The following is a 12,541-nucleotide window of genomic DNA, read 5'->3' on the forward strand; positions in this document are numbered from 1 at the left end:
TCAAGACAGTGTGGTACTAGGACAAGGACAGACAGACAGATCAATGGCTAAAGGGGTTTCTTCCTGAGGTGATGAAAATGTTCCAAAATTAAGTGTGATGTTTGCATATGTCTAGGAATATGCCAGAACTACTGAACTGTATACCTTAAATGGATGAACTGGTATGGTATGTGAATTATATCTCAATATAGCATTAAAAAAATAATGCAGAGGCCGGGCACGGTGGCTCAAGCCTGTAATCCCAGCACTTTGGGAGGCCGAGACGGGCGGATCACGAGGTCAGGAGATCGAGACCATCCTGGCTAACACAGTGAAACCCCGTCTCTACTAAAAATACAAAAAAAACTAGCCGGGCGTGGTGGCGGGTGCCTGTAGTCCCAGCTACTCGGGAGGCTGAGGCTGGAGAATGGCGTAAACCCGGGAGGCGGAGCTTGCAGTGAGCTGAGATCCGGCCACTGCACTCCAGCCTGGGCGGCAGAGCGAGACTCCGTCTCAAAAAAAAAAAAATAATAATGCAGAGACAAGGGGATCTGAAGAAAAATATTTGAGTCTGATTTGGTTTATCAGATCATTAGAGAATCACAGAAACCCAGAGTTGGAAGGGTTCTACCTCTTACCCAATGAATGAATTCCTTCTATGACATCACTAATAAGTTCCTCTCTAGTAGTTTTCAATCAAATTACCTTTGCTGCCTCTATCTGCACATCACTTTTTCCATTGGAGCTGTAGCTCCAATGTCTAGAAGAGGACCCTGTTCTACCGACTTCCAGAAGCCTCAATAATTACTAGCTGACTGATGTCTTGCGTTCCAGCTACAAGAAAAGTCTTCCTTATAGGGGTCAAATTTTCACTGCTTAGAGTTTCTTCTCAGTGAACATAACTCTGTTCTCATAGAGGCATAGAAGAGGGACTTCACATATACATGCCACATTTTAGGTATTTGATATTGCAAAGATCCCCTCTAAGTTTCTCAGCAAATTTTCTTTTTCTTTAACCATTGCTTTGGCCAAAAGCCTAGGAGTCATCTTTCTTCATTTTTTCTTACCCTTGATTCATAAGCTTTGTTGGGTATTCCTTCAAAATATATCTGGAATTAGACCTTTTTGTTTGAAACAGTTTCGCTCTTGTTGCCCAGGCTGGAGTGCAAAGGCTAGATCTTGGCTCACCACAACCTCCGCCTCCCGGGTTAAAGTGATACTCCTGCCTCAGCCTCCCAAGTAGCTGGGATTAGCTTCCCGAGTAGCTGGGATTACAGGCATGCACCACCACACCCAGCTAATTTTGTATTTTTAGTAGAGATGGGGTTTCTCCATGTTGGTCAGGCTGGTCTTGAACTCCCAACCTCAGGTGATCTGCCCGCCTTGGCCTCCCAAAGTGCTGGGACTACAGGCATGAGCCACCGTGCCTGGCCTAGACCCCCTTTTTTTTTTTTCCCCCTGACCTCCTCTACTACAACAACCCTCATCCAAAACAGTATCATTCTCTTGGATTACTACAATTTTCTCTAGTGACTTCCTTGCTTCCACTCTTGACTCCCTATTTGCTTCATAGCTGCCAAAATAGTGTTCCTAATATTGCAAAACAGGTAAGAGCATTCCCATAATACCTAAAAATAAAACCTGCAGTTTGTAGTACGGCTTGCAAGCCACTCCATCATTTAGCCTTGGGCTTCCTCTCCAATTGTATTTCCTACCACTCTCCCGTTTGCTTGCTAATGCTCCAGCTGATCTGCTTATAATTCCAGAAACAAACCATATGCTCTCATTTCAGGACCTATGCACTTGGTGTTTCTTCAGCCTGAAATACTCTTTCTTCATTTTGCATGACTTACTGCCTTAGGTCTCTGCTCAAATATTATCCCCTTAGACAGAATTTCTAAGAAGGCTATAAGTAAATCAGCATCCGCCTCCCCTCCAGCTGCCATTCTCTATCTCATGCTCTGCTTTTTCTTCAAAGCGCTTATGATCCATGACATCATGGGCATTTTTTATATCAGCCTTTTCTGCATAACAAACCACCCCAAAACTTAGTGGCTAAAAGCAACAATGTTCTTTTTATTTCTCACTTTTCTGTGGATTGGCAGGGTGGTTCTTCTGAGCTGGGTGGTCCAGGATGGCCTCATTAGGGCTTAAGCTGGGACAGCTAGGCCTCTCTCTACTTGGTCTTTCATCCTTCAGGTGGACAGCTTCGTCTTCACTTGGTGGTCTCAAGGATCTAAGAAGGTAAGAGCTGAAGCTGCAATGCTTTGTGAGGCCTAGGCTCAGAAATCACATAATGTCATTTTTTGCTATATTCTATTGGTCAAAGCAAATGACAAAGGCCAGCCTGAACACAAAGGGTGAAAAATCAGACCACCTCTTGATGGAGGAGCTATGAAGAATCTGCGGCCATTTTTAAACTACCAATTACCTATCTACTATTGTCTCTCACAGTGGAATATAAGATTCCTAACAGCAAGGCCTTCGGTTATCTTCTTCAGTATCTAGTGCATTATCTGGCTTATATTAAGTACTCAATACATTTTGTTGAATGAATAATTGCTCATATGACATTGTTTCCAGACACTTCATGATCCTATTCAATTTCCTCTGAATATGTGATTTGTCAGTATCCTTAAAAAATCTGGGATCCAGAAACAGACACAAAATTCTAGATAAGATCTAAATGCCTAGCTCAGTACAGCTGGATAAATGTTAAGTGAATCAATGCATAACAAATAAACACAGAGGACTGCAGTAATATTTGGTCTTTAGTAAAGATACTATGTGTCCTTTATGCAGCTTAGGACCACATTAAAATTTTAGCAGCTTTTATGCTATTTAATCTTACAGGCCTTGAGATCAAATGCATGTCCTACGGCTCTTTTCCACATGAAACACTGTCAAATCTCTGTCCCATAATTATACAATTGACTTTTGAGACTTAAAACATTATATTTATTCCCCCAACATTTAATCTCTTCTAAATCATCACCTTCTCTAGTTGATCATTACCATTGGCTAAAAACTATTCAAGCTTTTATAATTAAAAAACAAAAGTAAAAAGCAAAAGAAAACAAAAAATATAAATTTTTCTCTTAATGACTCATCCCTCTCTTGCAGATACTATTCTCTCCTTCTCTTCCTCACAAAACTTCTCAAAATAGCTGTGTATATAAGCTAACTCAACTTCCGTATCTTTTCACTCCTTAGCCCAGCACCAATTAAAACTGTTTAAGGTCATCAAAGTCTTCCAATGTGGAAAAAAATACTCTGGACCCTCCTCTCTATCCTTATTTTAATGGTTCTCACAGCAGCATCCAGCCCAGTTTATCACTTGGTTTCCTTAAATATATTCCTGTCTTAGCTTCTATGGTATCATTTTCTCCTTACATTTTTTTCCTTCTGTCTCCTTTGATGATTTCCCGTTTATTAACTTGATCTATACGTGTTTGGTTCCTTAGACCTGGATGTTCCGGTTTTTTCCCTCCTATTTCTACCCTTACTTTCTCTTCTCATGACCTCTTAAAGTTGGTTTCAACACCATCTTAAGTTGATGATTCTTAAGTCCAGTCTGCTTCTCTGAACTCTAGAGTCATTTATTCAATTCCTATTCTCCATTCCCACTTGGACAATCTACTGACTAATTCATTTAACATCAAGACAATATTTTTTTTTCTCCTAAACCTGTTTACAATCCACTTCTCCACTCTAGATCATCCCCATTTCGGTAAATAGCTCCACCATCTACCTAATTTTTTGACTCAGAAATCAAGGGGAAATACTAAATGTCCTGTGTCAAATCAAGTGGCAGCAACTGTTGCTTCTATTTCTAAAACATATCTCAAATTCACTTTGTCTCCATCCTAAACTAGGTCATCATTATTTCTCACTCAGATTACCCTACCAGCCTCCTAGATGACCGGCTAGTCAATTCATTTGTCATACTGTCTCAAAAGTAACTTTCTTTACTTTTGTTTTTGGTTATGATGGAGTAGTACGTTAGATGCTCACATTGAAAGCAACTTAAAAAAAGCCAGACAAAATTCACAACAAAAATGAAACCACTACTAAAAAACCCCACCTCTTGAACTAGTCTTATAGAGAAACTTCTAAGAAAACATGACTTGAGGGTCCAAAGATTCCGGAAGGGGAGGAAACTTAGAGAGGTAAAATGACATTCTGAAATTGCTTTTTCCCTTAGATTATTTGACGATGCTTGGTGTAAGGCAAGAAATTAAAAGTATGGGCAAAGGACACAAGAAGGCTGCTGCTGGGGCAGGCAAGGTATCACAAGCTGCTAAGACAAAAACTGTAGACTCAAAGATTTAGAACTCAACTGACAAAGGCAAGCTTGAAAATAGAGCCTGATACACAGCTGATTTTTCCCTCTAAGTACATACCAAATTCTGAACTTGTACAGGGTAGAAGCAAAATAGAAAGTTTCTGAAAAAAGCAAGAAGCTTCTGAAAAGCATAGTAAAGTTTTTGGAAGTTTCAAAATGCTAAGGAGACTGTGATTAGAGATCAGAACCTTCCAGGCATAGGAACCCCACTGAACACCCCAGAAACCCGGCTGGAACCCGTAGAGCAGTGGTTCTCAAACATTAGTGTACATTAGAATCAACTGGAGGGCTTCGTAAAACACAAAATGCTGGGCCCCAACCACAGGGTTTCTGATTAAGTAGGTCTAGGGTAGAACCCAAGAGTTTGCATGTCTAACAAATGCCCAGGGGAAGCTGCTGACAGTGTGGGGACCACATCTTTAGAAATACTGATAAAATGAAATACATCAACACTTGGATGATTTGTAACTCTCAGTGAAGCAGTATTCCCCAAATGACCAATGAATGATGTTACAAAATCACAGATGGGAAAAAAGAAAATTCAAAGTAAAAGATAGACCAATGGATTTTAATATAAGAGACTTTGAAAGTTCATTGGCATGGTTTCAGGTTCCACAATGCAACTAATCTTTAAGAAACTACCACTTGTTGAGTTCTGGTTTAGCAGCAATGAAGAATATCTGCAATTATCTGAAAAGATGAATAAAATACTATTTCCTTTCCCAACTACTCATTTGTGTGAAGTCGTATTTTCTTCATACATTTAAACAAAACAATGTATCACAAGAGAATAAATGTAGAGGTTGATATAAGTATCAGGGTACTTTCTGTTAAGCCAGACATTAAAAGAGAGGTGCAAAAAGGTAAAACAATGTCACTTTACTCATTAGTCTTCTCAAATTTTATTGTGGAAAAGACAAATTTTTATAAAGATTATAATATGACAAGTTTAATATTTTAAAATGAATTAATAGGTAAATATATTTAAACTTGCTCAGTTTTAGGCCAACACAGTGGCTCATGCCTGTAATCCCAGCACTTTGAGAGGCCAGCGTGGGAGGACTGCTTGAGTCCATGAGTTCGGGACCTGGGCAACACAGTGAGATTCCATCTCTACAAAGATAAAAATAAAAAATTAGCTGGGTATGTTGGCACACGCCTATTGTCCCAAGTACTTGAGAGGCTGGGGTGAGACGATTGCTTGAGTCTGAGAAGCCGAGGCTGAAGTGAGCTGTGATCACACCACTGCACTCCAGCCTGGGCAATGGAACAAGACCCTGTCTCAACGAAAACAAAGAAAAAGAAAACAATTACTCAGTGTTAATTTCTATTATTGTAAATACTCACAGAATCCATATAAAGTCTTTTTTGGTATGAGACAAAAAAGTTTGAAAACTGTTGCTTTCATACAAAATGTAGGGCATTTAAAAAATTTACTTTGCATACAAACAGAAGTCCTGAAATCCAAATAACTATGAGTAATATATTTAAGAAAACAGAGGAAAGACGGGAAAGATACATAAAATTATAGAGAATTTCACAGAGAATTGGATTTCATAAAAAAAGAATCAACTGGCAATTTTAGAAATGAAATTAAGAGCTTAATAGATAGTTAAGACAGTGTAGAAGAAAGAACAATGAACTGGAAAAAACTAATAGTCCCAGTATTACTTGAGAAGTGGCCAAAGTAATATTTTATTTCAGACTGTAGTAAGTCAAGAAAGTATGCTGTAGTTTTTTCTGTTTTGTTTTGTTTTGGTTTTTGAGATGGATTCTCGCTCCGTCGTCTGTCGCCCAGGCTGGAGTGCGGTGGAGCAATCTCAGCTCACTGCAAGCTCCACCTCCCGGGTTCACGTCATTCTCCTGCCTCAGCCTCCCGAGTAGGTGGGACTACAGGCACCCGCCACCACGTCCAGCTAATTTTGTTTGTATTTTTTTTGGTAGACACAGGGTTTCACCGTGTTAGCCAGGATGGTCTCGATCTCCTGACCTCGTGATCTGCCCACCTCGGCCTCCCAAAGTGCCAGGATTATAGGTGTGAGCCACCTCGCCCAGCCAGTATGCTGTATTCTTTGGACAGTCACTGAAGAAATTGTTTTGTTTTGTTTTCTCTGAGGCAGGGTTTCACTCTGTCACCTAGGCTGGAGTACAGTAGCATGATCATAGCTCACGGGAGCCTCCATCTCCCAGGCTTAAGCAATCCTCCCACCTCAGCTTTACAAGTAGCTGGGACAAATGGCATATGCCACGATGTCCAGATAATTTTTTAAAAATTTTACTAGAGAAAGGGTCTTGCTATGTTGCCCAGGCTGGTCTTGAATTCCACAGCCCAAGCAATCCTCTTGCCCAGGCCTCTCAAAATAAATTGTCTTTTAAAAAAAGGTATCTATCAAGTTATTAAAGAAAAAATTATAAAATTAAAAAAAAACTGAACCAACTAAAAGTCAAGGAATAGAAAAAGGAATATAGGTGAGTCAAATAGAAAACCAAAAGTAACATGTTTTATACATAAATATATATACACACACACACAACACACACACACATACACACACACACACAGCCAACATATATATGTGCGTGTGTATATGTATATATTCAAATACCAGTAACTACATTAAATGTAAAAGGACTAAATAGTTACATTAAAAGTCTAAAATTGTCACATTCAAGGAAAACTGCATGCTGCTTGGAAGAGACAAACCAACAAGAGAGATACAAAAAGGCTGAAAATAAAAAGATGGAAAAAAGACATACTACGTAAACACTAACCAAAGGAAAGCTGGTACAGCTATACATATTTTCGATAAGGTAGGCTTTATGGCAAAAAGCACTACTATAAACAAAGAGAGATATTTAAAACAAGGGAGAAATCCATATGTAATATATAACAATCCTAAATCATTTGCCCCCAAAATCCTTTTCACCATAAACAAACAAAAATCTAAACGAAGAAACAGACAAATCCACAATCACTGTAGGAGGTTTTACCCCTATCTTAACAGATAATGGAGTAGGCAGACATGAAATAGTAAGAATGAAGAAGTTCTCAACAATACAGTCAACAAACTTTACTCACATATCTAGAACACTGCATCGAGTAACTGCAGAATACACACTCTGTTCAAGTGATCACAAATTTTTCCCAAAATTGACGATATGCTAGATCACTGAAATCAGAGTATGTTCTCTTCCCAAATGGAATTAAGCTAGAAATCAATACTATAGAGATAACTACAAAATCCTCTATTGTTCAAAAATGAGGGAATGCATGTCAAATAACACACAGGTCAAAGAAAGAAATCATAATGAAAATTATAGTATTTTGAACTGAATGACAGCTGAAACCAGTGATCTGAATATTCATTTCAAAAAATTAGAAAAAGAACAGCAAATTAAACCCAAAGATAGTGAAAGGAATGAAATAACAATGATGCAAAAATTTATTTTATAAATAGAGATCAATAAAATAGGAGATGATATAAATAAATTACTAATATTGGGAATAAAAATGTGGCTTAACTCTGTAATTACAAACATTACCAAGGTAATAAGAAGATACTATGAACTGACTTGTAACAATAGACCTGAAATTTTAGGGGAAATGAACAAATTCCTAAGAAAAAAACCTAACAAAAACGATATTAGGGAGAAATGAAAGATGTGAAAGAAATGTGTATCTTTTAAATGAACTGAATTGGCCTGGTGCAGTGGCTCACGCCTATAATCCCAGCACTTTGAGAGGCCAAGGCAGGCGGAACACTTGAGGTCAGGAGTTCATGACCAGCCTGGCCAACATGGTGAAATGCCATCTTAACTAAATCTACAAAAATTAGCCGGGCTTGGTGGCACACACCTGTAGACCCAGCTACTCGGGAGGCTGAGGCAGGACAATCACTTGAACTCAGGAGGTGGAGGTTGCAGTGAGCAGAGATCGTGCCACTGCACTCCAGCCTGGGCGACAGAGGAAGATTCCATCTCAAAAAAAAAAAAAAAAAAAAAAAAAGAAGAAATAAAAATAAAATAAATAAATTGAATCAGTAATTTTAAACCTTCCCACAAAGAAGTCTCCAAGCCCAGATGGCTTCATTTGTGAACTCTTACAAATACTTAGAAATAAGATTATTGGGAGGCCAAGGCGGGTGGATCAGGAGGTCAGGAGATCGAGACCATACTGGCTCACACAGTGAAACCCCGTCTCCACTAAAAATACAAAAACATTAGCCAGGCATGGTGGCGGGCGCCTGTAGTCCCAGCTACTCAGGAAGCTGTGGCAGGAGAATGGCGAGAACCCGGGAGGCGGAGCTTGCAGTGAGCCAAGATTGTGCCACTGCACTCCAGCCTGGGCGACAGAGCAAGACTCCATATCAAAAAAAAAAAAAAAGAAAAGAAATAACACTAATCTTACACAAATACTCAGAAAGTAAAGAATGCTGCCCAATTTCTTTTAAGAGGCCAGAGTTTCTTGATAACAATATTTATCAACTTTCAAAAAAAGGGCAAAATAAACAGTTAATTTTTTTCACAAACAGAGGCAAAATTTTCCCCTTTAATTTATGCCCTGTCTAGGAAATCTTTGCCTAAGTCTGTGTTTTGTTTAATATGGAAGTTTGTTTTACCTTTCATATTTAGGTTTGTTAAATTAAATAAGCAGGATGTCATTAGCCTGGGGCTGTCTCTGTGTCTCTGTGCTTAGTTCCTACATAATGAACTACAACCTAACCTAGCGCTTACACAAACTGAAACCCAACTTAGAAGTATAACAAACACACAGTTTCAGCTGATCACAAGCAGCCAACTCATCACACCATGCTCAAACAAGGTAAATGCTTCACCATACCATGTCCATGCCAAATAAGGCAGATGCCTAGCTGAAGCCAATCAGGTGATTCTCCGCTTTGCTTTTGTATCTGGCCTACGAAAGCTTGCTGCTCATGCTGTTAAGGGAGTCCTCTGAACCTTTTCTGGTTCTGAGTGCTGCCCAATTCATGAATCATTCCTTGCTCAAATAAACTCTGCTAAATTTGTCTGAAGTTTTTCTTTTAACTGGTTATAATCCATTAAGAATTAATTTTGCATATGGCATCACATGATTCATTTTTCCCATATGCATATATGGACAGATTGGTGTCACTGCCTTGACTAATGTTAAGACACCACCAGTTTTACCCACCAATATTTTTACACCATCAGAGCAAAGGTTGGCAAAGTGAAAAAGGAATACAGTTATGATTTGTGCACTTTTCTGCCCATATATTATACTTCAATAAAAAGTATACTTAAAAATTTAAAAAGTGGAGTTTGAGGATGAAAGGAAAACGACCTCTTAAAAAGTATACTGAATTGTATCACTCTAGTGCTTAAAAGCTGACAGTAACTTCCCTTTGCATTTAGAACAAAGTTGAAATCTTATATAGAACTTACAGTATTTCATTATCATAATACATATCTAGTTTTAAAAATGTGGTTACCACTTTACCTCATGCTATCTTTCCTCTTGCCTATTATATTCCTATCACACTAATTTTCCTTCAGGTCTTTCAGCACACTAAATTCTTTCCTCCCTCAGAGGCTTTGCACGTTAAGCCCCTTTACTTTCTTTACCACTTTTCACACAGCTAGCTCTTTCTCATCCTAAGTGTCCTCACAGAGGTTTTCCCAGTCATCCTATGTAAAGTTGCCTCTCTCCTACGTTTTATATCTTAGCTCATACTTTTTATTGCCTTGCTACCACTTGAAATAGGTTTACTTATTTTTTTGTCTGCTCCTCCATTAGAATGCATGCTGCCATGGGGACAGAGATCTAACTGTCTTGCTGAAGTTGTCTTAAGATTTAGCACAATGCCTGCCACATAGTAGGTGCTAAATAAATAATTTTTGAATAAATGGAAGATCAGTGTCAGGTTGTTTCCTGTCAATCTAATCTAAGAAATTATTTAATATATTAGTTATCACTCCCAATTCTGTTTTACCTACCGATTGTTTGCCTTGTTTTTATCTATTTGTTTATTCATTTACTCACCAAAAAAAAATATGAATTTAGAGTTTATGATGTGTCAGCCATAAGTTATGAAGAATAAGCTATGTTCTTTACTTTTAAGGATCTCAGCATTTATCAAGGAAAATCAATGCATGATTAAAACCAAATTATCTCTTCACCAAAAAAATTAGTTAACACAAAGGTTTAAATCTAAAATGTTGAAATGAAGGGAAAAGATGAACGCTCCAAAACAAAGAGTCTACTAAATCTATCAAAAAAAAAAAAAAAAAACAAGCTCATTAGGCATCGCCTTTTCTTAGTGAATCCATGTTGACTCTTGGTGATCACCTCTTTCTTTTTCTAAATATTTAGAACACGTTTTTAATGTCATGTACTGTAAGAAATTATAATATATTATTACCAGGACTTCAAACAAAAATTAGCTTCTTTTATAGTGAGAGTAATTAGAGAAAATCCATTCAACAGCATAATTACTTTGACTTGTTTTTAATCCCAATATTTAATTTAATTTTGACTTAAACACTCTAATAAGGAAGTGTGAGAATACTGTGTGTTTATTGAAAGGCATATGAGTGGGAAAAGGTTGAGAATCTCCCCACTGCAGGCAGACAGATTTCATCTAAATACAAGAAAGAACTTTCTAGTAGTTAGAGCTGTTCACCAGTAGAGCAAGCTGCCTTGTGAATAGGAAGCTCTTAATCACTAAAAGTCTTGAAGGAGAGCTAATAGGACATCTTCCCCGGGACAGAGCAGAAAGTCCAGATTTAGGAGGCAGCATTGATTAGATCAGCGCCTCTCAAGCTACAGCAAAGGAGTACTTTTTAAATGTTTTAAACATTTCCAATCTGTAGTGGACCGATACTTTTACACAGTATGAAAGTATCACACATTTGGGTATCATGGTGATGTTATAAAGCTTTCTAAATGTTTACTTCTGATTTCTGTTTTTAACTTGCACAAACTGGCCTGGCAAGAATAGGCGAAATACACATTGATTAAGACTGCATTAGACAGCCTGTAAGAAATCTCTGAGCAATCTGTCCTCTCCCCTTCTATATTCACTATGCATTACTGTAAAACCACTCATTTCATAACCACCAACCTCTTTCTTCATCAATTTAAGAAAAGCAGTCTAAAAGATATTAGCCTTGAAAGCATTAGATCAAGGACCTGAGATGTTTTTACTACATCAATTTTTTATCTCACTACATTGAAAAAGAAAAATTTCCTTTTTACCAAAATACATCTGAATGCTTATTTAAAACTAATTACAAAGATTTATTTTCAGCCATTTCCCACACCTAATTTTCTGGTGTCACTTTCTTTGCACAGCTGATAATGGAATGTGTAACAAATTATAGTCGGTCACACATGTGAAATTCCAAACTTGTCCTATCAGCTGGTAGCAAAACCAACCAAAAAGTTACTTGGGGGTGGGGTGGGGAAACATATTCATGAATTCAGAAGCACTAGAAATGAGATTTAAGTATTTCCAACTACCTATAATACCCAGTGGTGACCTGGCCCAAGTAAGTATGTTGAAGGATTCTAAGAAGAAGAAACAAAATTAAGAGCTGCCCATTCTCATACTTCCCCAAATACTCTTGGATTTCTCTTTCCAAAGGCAATGAGGCATTTTTGAAAATCTGTTGTCTTCCCATTGAAAACAAACCAATCTTCCTTCTCAAAAGATAATTTTCAGGTTTATGAGCTATCATCTCCCAACTCCATCAAAGACAGAAGTTCCAACATTCCTATCACACTACACTTCTGCTAGAGCAGGAGTTCCTAACTGTGACTATATGGATGGGTTTTAGGAAGTGCATGAACTTTCTGAAACTCCAAATGTTTTTAAATTTTGGGTGAATAAGCAGTTATATGGAAAAAAGGTCCACAGTTGTCAATATATTCTTAAGAGGGTACAACAATCCAAAAAAAAAAAAAAAGGCATTTTTCTCATGTTAAAAATCTGATCTGAACAGAAACATAGGGTACAGCCTCTGCATTAATTGAACAGGCATAAAAGGTTATTAAATAATGCAAATAAAAATGACTTTAGAAATAAAACTCATATTTGGAGTTAAAGGAGTATTCGAGGCCACAATGCTGGCTAGAAGGTAGAAGCCAAAGAAAAATACTGACCTCTCGCTCCCAAGTCCATTCTTTCACACCCAGCTACCCACACAGGGCCAGACTAAAGGATATTAGTAAGCCCA

The 12,541-nt window shown here is 37.9% G+C and overlaps 1 protein-coding gene across 3 annotated transcripts in view; it reads right to left on the bottom strand.

Annotated features, from left to right (window-relative positions):
* LOC105491722 (DnaJ heat shock protein family (Hsp40) member C15) overlaps window positions 1-12,541 on the bottom strand; it is a 138,735-nt gene that overhangs the window by 15,774 nt on the left and 110,420 nt on the right. Inside the window, exon 8 of one of the 3 annotated variants that reach the window (XR_011614865.1) lies at window positions 2,067-2,215. The exons of the other annotated variants lie outside the window; for them this stretch is intronic. The gene's annotated coding sequence lies outside the window, so the exon portion shown is untranslated. The remainder of the gene's footprint in view (window positions 1-2,066; window positions 2,216-12,541) is intronic. 3 annotated transcript variants of the gene reach the window in all.

The sequence above is a fragment of the Macaca nemestrina genome, chromosome 16, assembly GCF_043159975.1.
Source record: "Macaca nemestrina isolate mMacNem1 chromosome 16, mMacNem.hap1, whole genome shotgun sequence".
Classification (NCBI taxonomy): Eukaryota; Metazoa; Chordata; class Mammalia; order Primates; family Cercopithecidae; genus Macaca; species Macaca nemestrina.